This window comes from Phodopus roborovskii, unplaced genomic scaffold (assembly GCF_943737965.1).
Source record: "Phodopus roborovskii unplaced genomic scaffold, PHOROB, whole genome shotgun sequence".
Taxonomy (NCBI): Eukaryota; Metazoa; Chordata; class Mammalia; order Rodentia; family Cricetidae; genus Phodopus; species Phodopus roborovskii.
This window is the reverse complement of record NW_026126546.1, coordinates 6,073,467-6,080,169: the sequence shown is the minus strand read 5'-3', so window position 1 is coordinate 6,080,169 and position 6,703 is coordinate 6,073,467.

Sequence of the window (6,703 nt, the reverse complement as noted above, 5' to 3'; positions counted from 1 at the left end):
CAACCAGAGCTCGGCGCCTTGCGACCCCTTTCACGACACCGCCGCGCCCCTCTTTACGGTCGCGCGGCGCGGTGCGGGCGCGCGCACGTCCGTGAAGGGGCGGGGCGAACGCCTTCGCGGCCACGCGCACACGTCAGCTCTCCATCCCTCCAAGATCCTTGGAGCAAATTCTGGATGCTGCCAAGATCACACTTCACTATATTTTATTCTTATTTCATTTATTATTACTATTTTTTGAGACAGGATCTCACGCTGTAGCCAAAGCTGTCTTGGAACTCAATTGCGTGGCTAAAACTGGTTTTAACTTTCAACAATCCTTCTGCTTCAACTTCCCCGGGTGAAAGAAAGTAAGGAAAAAAAGAGAAAGAGCTGGATGTGGTGGCTCTCATCTTTAATCCCAGTGCTCAGGGGCAGAGGCAGGTGGATCTCTGGGTTCGAGGCCAACTTGGTCTACATAGTGAGTTCCAATATAGTTACATAGTTACATAGTTGCATAATGAGACCCTATCTCAAAGCAAAAAACACCAACAACAACACAAAAAGCAAACAAACCAGTTTTTCTAATATGTACTGAGGGCAGCCATCCTGCTCATAGCCGCTCCTCTTCAGCCAGGTACTAGAGTTGGGTGTGCTTTTAACCAGACAGAGATCCTGGCTCTCTAAGGTGAAACTTCTGTCTGTTGGGTTCTGAGGCCCCAGCCGACCAAAGTTCAGTTGGTGTGAAAAGGACGTAACTTGGCTCACATAACTTAACAGTCACTCAATACTGATCTTTAAGGAAAGATGCAGAATTCTTAGTCTACTGATCAGACAGCATCTTCTCAAGAATCTGAACTGTGCATTTGGAAACTACTTTGTAAATATCAACCATAGGCATATATAAGGTGCATGTTTTTGATAACTCGTGCTTTTGTTTTTCAAGTCGGGTTTCTCTTGGCTAACCTGGAACTTTGTAGATCAGGTTGGCCTCAAACTCACAGAGAACATCCTGCCTGTTCCTCCTGAGTGCTTGTATTAAAGGTGTGCACCACCACTGCCTGGCTTAAAGTGCATGCTTTTAATTAATTTATTAGAATCTTTACACGGAGTGGCTTTTTTTTTTCTTTTTTAAGTCCAGCCTCTAGGTTTTCTTGACATCAGAGGAAACTATGCTATTAAAAAAAAAAATGAATGGCTTAAAGCACAATAAATACAGTTGCACATGGCACTATGATAGTTAGATTGCAGAACCCTGACAGGAGGAAAGACTGGTAAGCACGGACCTAGGAAATCCTTTTTGAGGGGAGTGTGTGTGTGTGTATGTGTGTGGGTGTGTGTGTGTGTGTGTGTGTGTGTGTGTGTGATCTCTATTGCTAAGACAGCTTCTACTGTACAACCCAGCAAATGAGTTGAACCCTTATATCCCCACAAAACCCATTGCAAAGACTATACACATCAGTGATTGTGAGTTACCAATAATGCATCAGTGTCACATTAAGGAAAGAACTAGAAGGCCTTCCCCATGGAGATGTTTAACTAAGAGTGAGTCCAGGTTTGAATTGTCTGCCTCAGGCTTCCTGTGTTTTCTTTCATCTGTCTTGTCTCTCTGCTGCATGAGTCTGAATCTGTGCCTGCCTGAAGGTTGTCTTGTGAATCGGTTTGCCCCTGTGACTTTCTGTGTCTGTGTCTGTGGTGTGAGCTGTCTCTTCTGTGTGAAGTATATCTGTCCCTAACAAAGGGCTTTGCTCTATCGCTACTGAATGACACTGAAAGCATCATGTAGGGAAGGAATGGGACACTTTACAGAAATCTTTAACAGAGTGGTGTAAGGGATTAAGTCACTGGCTCCAAATAATCCAGCAAACAAGCATTGTTTATCAACCAGTAACCATAATTGGATGTTTTCAACTTTTATGGTAGATTTTAGGAAGTTACTTTCAATTTTTGTATTTGCTGCTTTTCTGGGTCAAGGGCTTGGGAGAGTATGTAAGATTATAGAGATGCATTAGCTTAGGTTCTAAAAGTTGATTACATAGGAAATCCAAGGCAAGTAAGGTTGCTCTCTTAAAGGCAAGTTAACCCAACAGTTTGAGTACATAGACCTCAGGTGTATTATTAACTTTGGCTGTTTAGCAAAAGTTTCAGTCTCTTAGAATGTAAGATATTTTCATAACATTGCATTGCTACAATTCTACACGTTTACAGCTCCTGTATTTGTTACTGAGCAAAGAAGCAAACAGCTCTAGTGGGTGAATAAACAATGGAATAATGTCATTCAGCATGTTGTGCCTACAGGGAATCCTCTCAGCCTCCAAGGAAGTGACTCCACTGCAAAAGCAAGTTTTTTATTGCTAAGAACCAAATCGACTGGAACCTCATTCTATCAGAAGAGTAAGGTGCCTGCTTACAATTGTGAAGCGTTTTTTAAAAAGGAAAAGGGAAAGGGAGTCTTGAGACAGCTAGTCTCAGCTCACAAGGTTTCCAAGGTTACAGAGATTTTACAGAGTACAAAGTTTCTTTACAAGGTCGGTAGGCTCAGTGGCCCTGTTCCCAAGATAATGGGGCAGGGAGGATGCTGGGGGGGGGGGGGCTCTGGCTTTCTTCTTTATCTCCCGAGAACGGCATGTGGGCTCTGTACTCTGTAGTCAGGGAGTTATCTACTGGCAGAGATTCTTGTTCTCTCTAGTTTTCCCTTCTTGCCATAAGCCCCGATTTTATACATTTTAGTTATTAATTTTTCCATCACACAGCACTAAAAGGAATAAGCAACCAAACAATGAAAAGATCCATGGAGTCTTAAGTGTTACTAAATGGAGGAGGTCCACCTGTGAGTCTGCCGCATGGTTCTAACTACTTGAGCTTCCAAAAAGGTCAGGCAGGGACACAGAAAGATGAGAGGTTGGTTCAGGATGGTGGGACAAGCAGATAGAGCAAGGAAGCTTTTTAGTGCAGTGAAGCTGCTCTGAGAGACACATGCCATCACACATCCATCTGAATCCACACAGTGTGAACCCTAACAGAAGCTGCTTTGCTGCTGGCACTGTGCACTGTAGGCCCACCGCTGGAAACAACGCTCCACTGGTGTAGGGTTGTTGCGGGGAGAAGTCAGGGCCTATGCAAGAACTCTGCACTTTCTGCTCACTTTCCCTGGGCCCCTGAAATCCCTGTTGGGGAAAAAGAATGCTGTGAAAGGGGATGAGAGAGGCTGGGAAGCTAATGTGCTCACTGTGCAAATGTGGAGACCTGAGTGCAGACCTTTATTATCCGCGTGGTGAAGAGGGTGCAGTGGCTCATGTCTGTAACCCTAGCGTGTGTGTGTGTGTGTGTGTGTGTGTGTGTGTGTGTGTGTGTGTGTGTGTGTGTGTAGACAGACAGCTGGATCTCAAGCTTGATGATCAGCCAGTCTAGCTGAATTGGGAAGCTCCAGGAGTGTTCATCCCAGGGAGCTTTGTTTTCTGTTTGTAGTTCCTGTTCTTTCTTCTTTTGGTTATTTGTTTTCCACATTTAGATAGGGTGGGGAGGAGGTGCCATTGCTCCTGTGGGCTTGTGGAAGGCAAAGGGCAATTTGTAGGAGTCTGTTGGTTCTTGACACATGTGGGTCTGAGAGATTAACTCAGGTTTTAAGCTTAGCATCAAGTACCCTTCCTTACCTGCTGAGCCATCATTCTGTCCCTCTGCCACCCAACCGGGTGTATGTGTGTCCCTGTGCATACATACGTGTGTGTTCGAGAGCCTGCAGGCAGGGTAGCCGCTGCTACGTACAGGGGCTAGCTGTCCTGTAAGCGTCAAGAGATTCTTCCCTTCCGCCGGCACCTCCCATCTGGTCAGGGAGCACAGGGGGACACCAGTGCTACTGTGCTTGGTTTTACCTCCATGCTTGCAGGGCCTTCACCCACTAAGTCATTTATCCCCAGCCCCGTTCTCTAACCATTTTCTTTATTGTTTAGTTCCTTAAGAAAAATTGAAATTAGCACTCTTCTGTGTTTCTAATAAAGCGTTTCAGACGCTAAATTCCAATGATGTGTGACTTGTGTTTCACCCCACTTTGGGTATTTTCTTATTATTTATCTTAAGAGTAAGTTTAGCTGGACTGTAGTAGTGTACACCTTTAATCCCAGCACTCGGGAGGCAGAAGCAGATGAATCTCTGTGAGTTCAAGGCTAGCCTGGTCTACAGAGAGAGTTCCAGTACAGCTAGGGCTGTTACACAGAGGGACTCTGTCTTGAAAAACAAACAATAAATAAATAAATATAAAAATAAAATAAATAAAAAAGTATGTCTATTCCTGTTATGATTTTTTTTTTAAAAAAAAAAGTGTTTGCATATTTGAGATGAGACCTGGTCTACATAGTGAGTTCCAGGACAGTCAGGGTAAAATAGTGTAAGACCCTGTCTCAAAATAAAATAAAGTTGAGGATGCAGTTTTGCAATCAGCTTGATCGTGGCAGCCTCAGGGCATGGTAGCAGCTACTGGAAAATAAAGGGGTGTAGGATTCTCAGCTGACCAACAGTGGGAAGCAACCTCATTTCCCCAAGCTGGAGACTGGAGAACAGTTCATCCTAGAAGCGGCAAGGAAAGCTATGTGGGGAAGAACCGCAACTCTAAGTCCTGTGGCTCAGGTCCAGATCTGCAGGGCGAGAGGTGGCAATTTCTGTTCCCTCTTGGTTCCTGAATGCACCGTGCTTAGAAACTTGGAGCATGGAGTCTCTTAATGACTTTCAGAGACAGCGTGGCCTTGGGCACATGGGAGAGAACTCTCTGCATGACTGTGGTCCTTGCATTGCGGCTGATTCTGAGAATAGGTGCTCCAAGGCTGATGATACGCTTCACTGTCAAGGCTGGAAGGAATTTTGTCCTTTGTACTAAATGTGACCTGTCTTAGGGTTTCTATTGCTGTGAAGAGACACCATGACCATGGCAACTCTTGAAAAAAAAAAAAACAAACAAAATAAAAAAAACCCAAACAAATATTTAATCGGGGTGGCTTACAGTTTCAGAGGTTCAGTCCATTATCATCATGGTAGGACATGGCAGCATGCAGGTAGACATGGTGCTGGAGAAGGAGCTGAGAGTTCTACATCTTAATCCACAGGCATCAGGAAGTGAACTGTATCACTCAGGGTAGCTTGAACATATGATGGATGCTATGAGGAGTTGAGAGTTCTGTACCTTGATCTGCTGGCAACAGGAGGTGAACTGTGTACCACACTGGGTGTAGCTTGAGCATATGCGACCTCAAAGCCTCCCCCAACAGTGACACACTTCCTCCAACAAGGCTGTACACACTCCAAGGCCACACCTCCTAATAGTGCCATTCTCTATGGGTGAAGAATTCAAACACACGTAGTCTATGGGGGCCACACCTACTCAAACCGCCATACCTGGAGTTCCATACAATGGCAGAAGACCCGAGAGGACAGGGCTTTGGGCACACTACTGTGTGTGGAAGGCAGTTTTGTATTATGTGATATTGCTGGCGGTTCCTTCTTGAAGTGCTCAGGCTTTTGAGACACGAAGGCCAGATCTTTTAAAAGCAGATGCGGGGACGGAACACATTTCGTAGCTGTCACTTTGAAGTTCTAGTGAAACGTTATTTGGTGGGAAGATGGCTAAGTCCTTTTTAGGAGGCACACACACTGATTTGCACACAGGTTTTGGAAGGGGTGTGTAGAGTGCTGTATTGGGGCTTTCAATAAGGCCGAAGTAGGAGTGGTTGAGCTATGTTCCCGTGTCACTGTGTGGTACCTAACTGTTCCCTGTGCATAGTAGGGACTGTAAGGGACAGTCAGGCCTTAGTTCACAGCACCTCATTTCCCAGATGCTAAAGGCTGCCATGCTGACCGGTGCAGTGAAGGAACACTTAGTTAACATCCACAAGGGTAATTTTGCAAAATCGCCAATGGACTCCATAAATATCTCAGGTGTATACATGACCCTGGATTGACAGGAGAGAGAGGGAATGGCTCTAACTACCAGTCCATATCTGGACATCCCTTTTGGTCTGCAGCCTTTGCTATTTGTTGCAGTTTGCTCATCCCTACTGTGTGCACGGCAGGGTTTAGTAGCATTGTGGGGTTCACAACATTACAGCAGAGGCTAAGGCAAGCTTGGTGGCTTTGTGATCCCAAGACAGTTGCTCTTTGGGATCAGAGCTGGCTCCTTGGGGTGCTGATTGCTCCCTGGGTAACAGAGGCAACTTAAGGAGCACTGCTGGCCACAAAGACACTGCGCCCAAGTGCCCCATCCGAGCTGTACTGAAGGGCAAGCAGAGCCTAATACTCAAGGTGGGCACCTGATCCCTGGACATCCTTCTAGTCCTTCGGAGGGACTTCTGCAGAGAGTGGAGCTCACAGGGACTGTGCTTCGGACTGGGAAGGGAAGCGGGGGAGGGGTGGGAGAGTTCCCGCCAGCACTCTGCATGTACTGTTCTAGAGCACAACCGTGTGCCTGCACTTTTAGGTTCAGCGTCTGTGTTCATTGTAGCAGTTGGCTCTACTTTGAAGCACCTAGGCTCATGGGGCTTCTAAGGTGACATGTGAGGGGGAGCTGGGGGCTGGCTGATACTCAAACATCTGTTTCTGATTAAGAGGAAAGGTGAACATGGAAGTCTGGGAAAGCAACCGCGTGTCAGGATTTGTTCAGTAGGTGGCAGAAGGCAGAAGGGAGCACACAGGAAAGCTGGAATCAGATTGACTGTTTTGAAGAGGTGGACAGTGCTAGGGA